Below are 11,035 nucleotides of genomic sequence, written 5' to 3' on the forward strand. Positions count from 1 at the left end.
TTGCCCCATAGCAGGAGCAGAGAATTCCCTCCCCCTAAGCCTTCTAGCTGGGGAGTTTACATCTGCAAGTGGGTGGGGTGCACATGTGAGGTTGTGTGATAACAGTAGCAAGGAGCAGGCATCTTTTGACACGGTCTCCCACAGGATTCTTGCCAGCAAGTTAAAGAAGTATGGGCTGGATGAATGGACTCTAAGGTGGATAGAAAGCTGGCTAGATCGTCGAGCTCAATGGTTAGTGATCAATGGCTCCATGTCTAGTTGGCAGCCGGTATCAAATGGAGTGCCCCAAGGGTCGGTCCTGGGGCCGGTTTTGTACAATATCTTCATAAATGATCTGGGTGATGGGATGAATTGCACCCTCAGCAAGTTTGCAGATGACACTAAACTGGGAGGAGAGGTAGATACGCTGGAGGGTAGGGATAGGATACAGAGGGACCTAGACAAATTGGAGGATCGGACCAAAAGAAATCTGATGAAGTTCAACAAGGACAAGTGCAGAGTCCTGCACTTAGGACGGAAGAACCCCATGCACCGCTACAGACTAGGGACCGAATGGCTCGGCAGCAGTTCTGCAGAAAAGGACCTAGGAGTTACAGTGGACAAGAAGCTGGATATGAGTCAACAGTGTGCCCTTGTTACCAAGAAGGCCAATGGTATTTTGGGATGTATAAGTAGGGGCATTGCCAGCAGATCGAGGGACATGATCGTTCCCCTCTATTCGACACTGGTGAGGCCTCATCTGGAGTACTGTGTCCAGTTTTGGGCCCCATACTACAAGAAGGATGTGGAAAAATTGGAAAACGCCCAGAGGAGGGCAACAAAAATGATTAGGGGACTGGAACACATGAGTTATGAGGAGAGGCTGAGGGAGCTGGGATTGTTTAGCCTGCAGAAGAGAAGAATGAGGGGGGATTTGATAGCTGCTTTCAACTACCTGAAAGGGGGTTCCAAAGAGGATGGATCTAGACTGTTGTCAGTGGTAGCAGATGACAGAACGAGGAGTAATGGTCTCAAGTTGCAGTGGGGGAGGTTTAGGTTGGATATTAGGAAAAACTTTTTCACTAGGAGGGTGGTGAAACACTGGAATGGGTTACCTAGGGAGGTGGTGGAATCTCCTTCCCTTGAAGTTTTTAAGGTCAGGCTTGTCAAAACCCTGGCTGGGATGATTTAGTCAGGGATTGGTCCTGTTTTGAGCAGGGGGTTGGACTAGATGACCTCCTGAGGTCCCTGCCAACCCTGATATGCTATGATGCTATGATTCTATGATCTTCCTTTGTTCAGAGAAGCAAAGTTCCATGTGCTTGGGCACAGGCTAACATAATAGTACTAACTCTGGGCTTGATCCTGAGAGGTGGGTCTGCAGCTGCTTTGGAGTTTTTCATGCTCCGTACATGTAAAGAGCATTTAAAAGCAGCCTTGAGCAAGCATTTAAGACTTTTCCTTGTGCAGGCGAATTCCTGACCAGCATAAACTTTACGTAGCTTTACATGTCTTTGTGTCATGCATTCTTCCCTTCCCCCTACCCCCCTTCAACATAGAGGATGTGTCTGGGGCTCATTGTTGATGGGATGGGATAGGTGGGATGGGGCCTGAGTGCACACCACCCGGACCAATCCTCAGACAGTAGAGAGGTTCCTTGTGACCATTGTAGCTGACACAATTTAGAGCAGCCACTAGGGTGCTTTAAATTTTGCCAGGGGCTGTTTTGGCCTGAGGATCAGGATTGGTATGAGCAGTTCAGGCAGGATCCCAGTGGTTTCAATGTGAGCTGTGAGTATTTGGCACCTGTTTGGGTCAAATCATCTATGAACAATACATAGGTCCAAAGACAGATAATGCGCTTGTCACGTTCTAGCATCAGGGGAAACCATGCGTCCCCTCAAGGGCCCTCCTCCTACAGCTGGGTCTCCTTATGCTAAGCTGTTTCAGGACACTTGTTTCCCAGTATGGCTGGCAAAGGAAATCAACTTCAACAGGAGAAAGATGTGGTTCAGCAGAGATTGTGCAGCGAACAGCAATGGAAACAGCAACCCTTCCCACTCTTACTTGTCAACTAGGGACCTTCTTTGGTTACAACCCACCAGCTGATTCAAGAAACGCAGAGGAGACACAGCACCAAAGAAAATTATGCATCCACTGAAGTGAGCTGTAGCTCACGAAAGCTAATGCTCAAATAAATTGGTTAGTCTCTAAGATGCCACAAGTCCTCCTTTTCTTTGTGCGAATACAGACTAACACGGCTGCTACTCTGAAACCTGACTAGCTGATGAAAATCCCAAACCACGAGACTATTGGAGGGGTCTCACCAGAGCTTGGGATAGGAAAATGTAAGGCAGACCCATCATCTGGAGGCTTCTGTGGTACAGGGGCTCTCTGCACAGGGGTGAATTTCGCCTCTCGTTCCTAAATGATCAGTCTGTGATGGGTGGAAAAGGCCCAGGTTCTCCAAGGGTATTTCCTGAGTGATGCTGACTTAAAGTAACAGCTCCATCAGCTCAGCACTGCAGAGTACTTGTGTTGTCTGTTGGAAGTGCAAGCCATGTAGCAATACCCTGTCAGTCCCTCCCAGCTTTGATAGCTCCTGCCAGCGTTCGGGTCCCACTGGAAGCACTAATGGATTTGGCACTGGCAATCCATGTAGCTGTGGCTTGTTCCTGATGTCACCATGACGCAGGGATGGAATTAACAGACGCAGGGATGGAATTAACAGACGCGTAGTACGAAGAGCACTTAGCTACGACAACTGCAGCAGACAGTGTCTCACAGCAGCGCCGGGTCATGAACCTTACAGGGACATAGCAACCACCCACCATTGCATTGTTCAGATTGCACAATGAATATAGTACTCCAATCTTAAAGGGAATTCAAGAGGAGGGGGGCAGGATGGCTCAGGGGATTGGCAGTGAAATATGGAGCCTTCCACAGCTAAGGTTGTGGTCTGAATTTAGCTCCTGTTCATAGTGGCCAAGTGTTGCACCCAGCAAATGTTTTTTGGTGGCATCTCTGAAGCAAGTTGTGTTCCATCTCCACCCATTTGGAGCTTCTTAATTCAAAACACCAAAACTTGATGGTCAACGACATAACCATGAGCCATACTGATCGTGTGCACACTGTGGGTAAAATTCACCCATCTGCAGAGGGCCAACACTAGAGCTATGCCCCAGGTATGCCCTGCTGAACATCACCAGCTGAATGAATTGTCACATATCACTCAACAAACTCCCAACATCTTGTTCTAGGCTACCTGGAAGGATTCTCACGAAGCTGGAAGAAATGCACATCCCTCCTCCCCGGAACATTACAAGCTGGGTGAAGAGGTTCAGTCCAAAGGTACCAATGGACAGATGTCGACATCACACCAAGAAAAAAAAATCTCCGCAGCTTGAACTAGTTCTTGCTGACAGCCTCAGAGGAGAGATCTAAGACTGCATAGGCCAGGGTGACTGAAGTACACTCTCCTCCTTAGAGCAGGTCCCACATGGATAAGTAACCCAACATGTCCGAATCACAGAAATGTTTGGGGCCTGATTAACTCAAGTTTGCATGAAGAGCCTGGGCCAGCTTCTATTTTGGCCCATCTTGATTTGCCTGTTCCTAGCTGAACCCTAGGAAGAAGAGGTGAATTAGCGCATAATGCGGTTCACCAGCATTAGCGATAGGCTGAACTAGGGAGCCTTTCGCTCCAAGATCATGGGTTCAGATCCAGAACAGGTCAGTAGGGAGTGAAAGTTGTTTCTATTCAGTGGCTAAGAGTGCTGGAAGTTGGCACCATCTAATGGCTAGTGAGGGGTTCATGGAAAGTGGGTTGATAGGTATCCATGTTACTCAGTTGCTTATCTGGTCCCCATCACCATGGTACATGGACACTTCACAAACTGTAGTGTATTTGGCCTCAAACTCTTCCCTGTGCAGCAGGGCAGGGCTATTACCCCTGAGGTCCAGAGACAGTAGGGCCCAGACCATCCAAAGGTATTTAGGCTCCGAACGTCCATTGATTTCAATGGAAATTGGGAGTCAAAATGGCTTGCCAAAGAGCACACAGGAAATCTGTGGCACAGCAGAAAATTCAACCCCAAGGCCGGTCAGGCTGGCCCCTTTCATTCTCTCATCCAATGAGGACAGCACCCCAGGTGGCCTAGGCTTGATCCCACCCACGTCCCACAGCCTGCTGGCGATCTCATTGGAAGCTGGCTGCTGCTGCATGGAACGATGGGCAGGTGGGCGGGCGCACTTGGCTGGCATGGTTCACGGAGACCCTGATGCCTGCCCCTCCTGCAGCAAGGGGGAGACCCTGGCACATTCGCCTGCAGCCCCTCCTCTGGAACCTCCTGCTGTGGTTCTAGCAGCATTTGCCCTTCACTCTCCCTTCCCCCCGATCCCTTCTCACTTACGCACGCCCCATCCACGGCACCACAGAGTTACAGGGCCTCCTGGCGCTAGCCAAGATGGCCATCCAGCAATCCCAGAGTTCCTGTGGCTGGCTTCCTCCACGGAGCAGTGGGCTCCATCCCACTCTCTTGGGATGCTCTGCTCTGCTCTGCTCTGCTTGGTGTCCCCATCCAGGTCCCTTTTTTTAAACCTATGGCTACTCCTGTTCCTGTTTTCTCATTGTTTGTCCACCACACGTAACTGTCTCCAAGCTCCTGTGGGTAGATGTTTAGCTCTGTGGCGTTCTGGTGGCAAAATTCCTCCCAGGCCTCCATTCATGGTGCAGGGAAGGCTTCCAAGCCACCAGAGGATAAGCAGTGAAAGCTCCCTGTCAGTCCTGTCAGAAGCAGCCGTCGTGTCTTCACTTTGCCTTCTGCAAAGCTCCAGTTGGCTGGAGGATTGCGATTTGTCAGCCTGTTGCACGGTGCTTCTCTCCAGCCTTCAATCTCACCTAACGAGAGTGAAACATTTAGTAAGCACAGAGGAGGAACCAGAAGACAAAAAGCATGTTAGGAATTTCGGTAGGAACAGATTCAAGCGAGAGAAGTGACCGCACTGAAATATTTGCCTTGGGCAATGCACCTTAGTCTGACAAGCTACATACAGGTGCTCCTCAGGGTGGGCATCCATCCAGGTGAGGAACTGACAAGAGATGGATTATCCTATCAATATTTGCTCTTTCTGGTCCCATAGGATGCCAGAAGATTCCTCTTTCCAGCCATGAACATTACGAGGTAAAACTGCATCTTCCTCACATTAGACTAGTGCCTAGAGGCTCCAGCCAAGATCAAGAGCTAGATGGACCTTTGGTCTGACCCAGTATGGCCGTTCTTCTGTTCTGATCAAAGCCCCATTGTGCTAAGTGCTGTACGCATATGTAGCAAGACAGCCTATGCCCAACGAGACAGGGGTGGGTGGAGAAGCAGAGCTGAAGGGACTTGCTTGAGAACATCCACCAGGAACAGCACCCTGGTCTCCCGAGGTGAAGCGCATTGCCTTACCCACTAGACTACACTTCCACCACCGTGCCTGGGCACATACAGGCGTCGAGACACCTCCCTCACCCAGGAGACAGCAGAAATTGCCCTTTACAGGGCTGGGTACTGCCAGGAGAAGCTGCCCTGTCTGGTCCCAGACAGTTGGGAAGCATCAGGATTTACAACAAACTTGTTTCTTAGCTAGCCGATCTTGCTTTACTTGCCCCAGCTTCTCCAGTGGCTTGTCTCCCTCCACTATTTTGCCAATAATTCTGGGGGTATTTCTTCAGTCTGACAGTGAAAATGCTGCAGCTCAGGTAATAAACAGAACATTCGCCACGCTGTGTCAGGATGAATGATGCTTCCCTGGAGAGGAGTCCCAGAGGCCCGGGCAAGAGGAGTTACTCTCCTGAGCCACATCTTCACTGTGCTCATCAGAATCATCTCTTCCAGCAAAGGAGATTGTCACCTCTGCAGCACTGGAATCATGAGGGGCTGGCTCGTTTCCATCTGCTGGATTGAGCAGGTGGGGAGAACATCTCGGCTGTGGAGGTGCCCGAGAAATGTTTTTCCTGTGGTGTAAAATTTTTTGAGATTTGGCCCTTTTTTCCTATCCAGAATCTCGAAACCATTGGTGAGCCAAAAATCGGAAGAAGAAGAAAAAATCTGTTTGGCTCAATCAAAATGCTCCATTTCAATAGGTTTTATTTGGCCCATTTCATATTTTTTTTTGTTTTAAAACAATTTTTTTTTCACTTTCAAAAACTTTTTTTGAATTGTATAAGATAGCTGCATTTTTCAAAGGGGTGAAATCAAAATTAAATATTTGGATCGACCCCCCGACAAATTTGGGGGTGAACTTTTTCCAAAGAGTTTTGAAATTTCCCAGTTTCGTTCCTAACAGAAAGCAAGCAAATGCCAAATTCCTTTGTGAAAGAGAATTTCCATCCTCTGCACCACTCTGCCTGAAGGTGGTTGCAACCGTGAGGGTGTCAGCCACTGCAAAATGGACTCAAGGTAGGGTCCCTGGGAGGAGCCTGTTTCTGTCCCCTGCCACTCCAGTCTCTGCTCTGGTCCAATAAAGAAAAACTCACTTCTACATTTTTCTGACTGTGCTCCAGAAAGTGCAGGGACTCTGTGCTGGGCAGGTCTAGCAACAAGCTCATCCGATAAAGCAGCAAGCCCCAGCTCAGAGGGGCTTAAAAAATAATACCAAGATTTATTTTAAATGAGTAAGTACAAGAAAAACCCTCCATGAACAACTCCACTAGACTCAGGTTCCTCCAAGTGATCCTTCCTCCTGCAGCTCCAACTCCCAACTGGAAGCCAGAGACTTTTATGAAATACTTCTACCCAGAATCATTTACGGGGAAGGGAATTCCCTCCTTTGTCTTTGTGGGTTATTGACACCCCAACTAACGCATCAGCAATCTTCCCCTCCCTGCTGGCTCTACAAGACCTTCACCCCACCACACACCCCTTGCTCACCAGAGACGGCAGCGGGCCCAACTCGGGGAGGGCCCTCTCCATGCCTCAGTTTCCCCATCTACAATAAATGGATAATTATGCTGCCCCTCCCCATTTCACACTGCTTTGAGAACTAGGGATGGAAAATGCCTGTATACATCATTTTTAAAGCCACCTATGAGAATTAGGCGATCAACCTCCATTGATATTCAATGGGCATCTTAGGTCCCGTTTGAAAATCCCACATCATCATCACCATCATCATCCTAATTAAGCCAGAGTCGCACTGAAGAGGACCAGCCATAGTACCACTCACTTCCAGTAGCACCACAGATGGCTGGCAGGGCTGCTCAGTGGGTGAAAGGTAGTTAAGCTACTAGCCTGGGCTCTATAAACCTGGGTTCAATTCCCCGTCTTGCCACAAGTTTCCTGTATGTCTTAAAGTTACCCAGATAGTGGAGAACTATTGAAGAACAGTTCTGCTGCTCGAGTTCCTCCTGTAGGCAAGCTGTTAGTCCCTCAGGGTACATTTTCACTGTAATAAAAGATTTGCAGCGGTGGGGCAATAAAATAGCAGTGTCCATGTTCAGGATCAGGCCGGAGCCTGGGTTTGCAGATCCCGCAAGGTGGGGACGGTGTCTGGGCCTGAGCCTGAATGTCTACGTTGCAATTTTATAGCCCTGCAGCCCACGTCAGCTGATTCAGGCTCCAAGACTTGGTGCCAGGGGTTTTCTATCACAGTGTAGACATCCCTTTAGTTCCTTATCTGCAAAATAGGAATGATAGTGCTTGCCTACCTCCTGTGGCTCTCATGCCATATAAGCACCAATCAGAGATAAGGGTTTGAGAACTTGGCTTACTATTCTCCACCGAAACCTCACCATGTAATTGCCCTGCTACCCTGGAGATCCAGCCACCTGCCTCCAGGCCGAAACGAATTCTCCAGCCCCGCTCCTTTGCCCCACCCCAGCCTCTAGCTCTCCTCGCCGTCTCCTTGCTTCGTGTCTCCCTTGGCATTTCCCCCCGCCCCCAAGCGAATTAATGGCAGAAACAATAATAATCAAGCTCTTCAGGTGGAGAAGAGGGAGTGCTGCTCTTTCATTTTTCGATTGCGCTTTGTTTGTATTTGCGCGCACGTGAAATATCTTCTAATAGGAGCACAATGTGCTAGAACATTGGAAATGCGTTCAGGCTGTTAGGCAGTTGCCCTAGCTGGCATTACGCCGATGGCTAATTAGGCTGGTGCTCGTCCCAAAGTGATGAGTTTGCAGGGAGGCTGCTGCGCCGAAGGAGATGGATGTCGCATGGCTTATCAATTTTCAATCTCAGCGCAGCGAGATCTTTATCAGGCCACCGAGAACAACATTTTAATGGCATCCATTGCCAATCGCCAGTTGCTGCTGCTTCCGGGCTCATTTGGATTTTTTCGATTGGTTTTTTTTTTCCCTCTTGTGCCCGGCAGGAGAGGGGGAAAAAGAAAAAAAACCAACAACAAGAACCACCTCAAAGGGTTTGTTTCAAAATTGCTGATCTCCTTTCATCTCTTCCCCATCCCCTTCCCGACCAAAAAGCTCATGCCTTTAATTTTGAAAAAAGAAGCCTTGAACAACAAGGAACTGTCTGATATAAACACTGCAGATAAAGAGATGACACTGGGAGGAAACCTGGACTGAGACCAAAAAATTAGCAGTTGAAGAATCGGCTTGCTGTCATTTAGTCATTTCTTTGGAGGAAAAACAGAGTAACATTATTGGGCCAAAGCCCTACCTGGTGTAAAACAGCACACTCCAATGAGCTATGCAGATTGGTGCCAGTTGAGGAGCAGGCCCAGTGCATCTTTTACACATTTGTCAGTTACACTTTAGATTAAAGGTCTGTTAATAAACGGTTCATTAATAAACGAAGAGACGTTTTAATCAATGGTTATAGAGTCCAGCAGGTCAAGCTGTTGCTTCTAACCATTTCGAACACAGATGTGTTTATAACCAGCACCCTGCTCAGGTCTGAAGCACGCGTTAATCAATAATAAACTGTTTGAAAATGGAAGGTTAATTTGAAATAGGACCCATTTATCTCCTTATGGATACACAGGTGCCACACCTCATCTTAGAGAGCGGGAGAAAGTATGTGTGTGGGGGGGAGGGGTTGTCTCAGTCCTGTGTGTGTGACATGTAATAGGGCACCATGGCAGGACACACACAATTACAGTGGGGTTGATTTTCAAAGCACTCATGTGCCTAACTCCCTTTGTAATTCCACGGGTGTTAGGAACCTCACAGGAGTTTGTGCCTTTGAAAAAACTTACCCCATTGCTATTTCAGGCTCAGCTACTCAAAGTGGCCTAGGGGGAGTTGATACCAATTTCCCATTTTTCTCAGAACCAGGTTTCCAAATCTCAGAGGCGACTTTGAAAGCCTCACCTAAGAGCTCCAAGAATGAAGAGCAGTGACGGGCTCAGTGCATCGTGGTGTGAGTTAGGCCTTTATGGCACCACAATGGGTTGCCACATGCTACTACTTCTCATATCCCCCTGTACTGGTCTCATATCCCTCCTCCTGCTTTTTGTATCTCCTCCCACTCCCAATCACCCAGGTGGCAGGGAGTTGGCTGAGAAAGAACAGCATCAGCAGGGAGATGGGAGGCGGTTCTCAGGATGCATCTGGGTAAGGAAAAGGGATATCCTGGTATGGAAAATGATGAGAATCTCTGACCTAGAGGAACGTGATTCTATTTCACATAGGGCCATAGAGAATCTTTAGGGCAACCGAAATGTTCTTCCATTTATGTAGGACTCTGACTTCCTTTGCTTGCTGTGGAACATCTGCTAGGTCTTGGAGGTTGCACTGGATTTGGCACTACAAGGTGTTTTGTTTTCAAATATTTGGATCTGTTTCTGATTGCAGCAGTGAAGAGGTCTTGCAAAGAGGAATGGAGACGGCTGGAGGTCAGAGTGGAACAAAAGATCACGAGAAATGGAGGAACGAGGACCAGTCAGCCTGTAGCAGGAGGTGAGCTAGAGGAGCTTGAGGGATGGAGGAATTCTGCATTGTGCAGCATATAATGAAAACCGAAAGGGGCTTGCTTTTTACTTCCTTTCATAGGAGAACAAGGAGTCAGTCAATGTAATCAGTGGTGGATATATTTATCAGGCTGACAAAAGGCCAGGTAATTTACAAAGATGATCACGCTCAGATTGCAGCTAGCTGGAGGCCTTCGCATTACAATTCCCAGCTCCCCAGACACATACAGACAACTGGACATAGCCACTCATACAGTCACACTTGAACACCCATACGTGTGATGGCTCTGTATTAATGAATACAATCAAGAACAGTGTGCTGATTTCCAGAAGTGCCGGCAGGCACACTTGTACGTTCACAGCCAACACTCCTACACACATGCACATGCATACCTATCTGTACCTGTAGACACAAACACACACACTCATGTACACTCCCATATATAAGGTCTTCAAGGGTATGCACCCAGGGATAAACATACACGGCTTGCAGTGTGCACCCTTTCAATCTAATCCATGTGTCTGCACACATTATTAGCCTGGTTACTCCCCGGCATGGGGGAGTATGGAGCCCCCTTATTCCCATATGTGAGCTACCTGAACAAGAGATAGCAGCGCTGGGGGAGAGTGATGGTGCTGTGAGCCACTGCTTCCCATCCTGCCGTAGGCCAATGGGAGGTGGGTGGGCCAGGTGGGCAGTAGGCAGAACTCCCATCCCTCCCTGGAGCAAAGGGGAAAGGGGAGATTCCACTGTGACTCTCAGAGGTACCGTTCAGTCCCCGCTCAGGGCCAGGGCAGTTCCGCTAGGGACCACCCTCTATTGGGGCTGGATCGCACCAGCCCTCTGCGTGCACACCCCCCATACATATGTACGCTCCCGGGAACTCGCACCTACGTGTTTACCCTGCACGCCCGTTTCCAAGCACAGACTAATACTGCAATACATGCAGGTGCCACTCCACCCTTTTGGTCATGGTGCACCCGTGTTGACGTCAGCGCCGTGCAGTGGTCAAATATGCAGGGGTGCGGGAGGCATTCCCCATTCTATGCATGAGGGACCCTACGGATATGAGACATAGATCATAGAATCAGAGACTATCAGGGTTGGAAGGGACCTCAGCAGGTCATCTAGTCCCACCCCCTG

At 48.8% G+C, this 11,035-nt stretch overlaps 1 long non-coding RNA gene across 1 annotated transcript in view; it reads left to right on the forward strand.

Annotated features, from left to right (window-relative positions):
* The window catches only part of LOC140899812 (uncharacterized), a 34,269-nt gene extending 24,156 nt beyond the window's left edge, over positions 1–10,113 (forward strand). Inside the window, exon 3 of the long non-coding RNA XR_012155476.1 lies at positions 9,776–10,113. This is a non-coding gene — a long non-coding RNA (uncharacterized lncRNA). The remainder of the gene's footprint in view (positions 1–9,775) is intronic.
* The last annotated feature ends 922 nt before the right edge of the window (positions 10,114–11,035 follow it).

The sequence above is a fragment of the Lepidochelys kempii genome, chromosome 17, assembly GCF_965140265.1.
Source record: "Lepidochelys kempii isolate rLepKem1 chromosome 17, rLepKem1.hap2, whole genome shotgun sequence".
Lineage (NCBI taxonomy): Eukaryota > Metazoa > Chordata > Testudines > Cheloniidae > Lepidochelys > Lepidochelys kempii.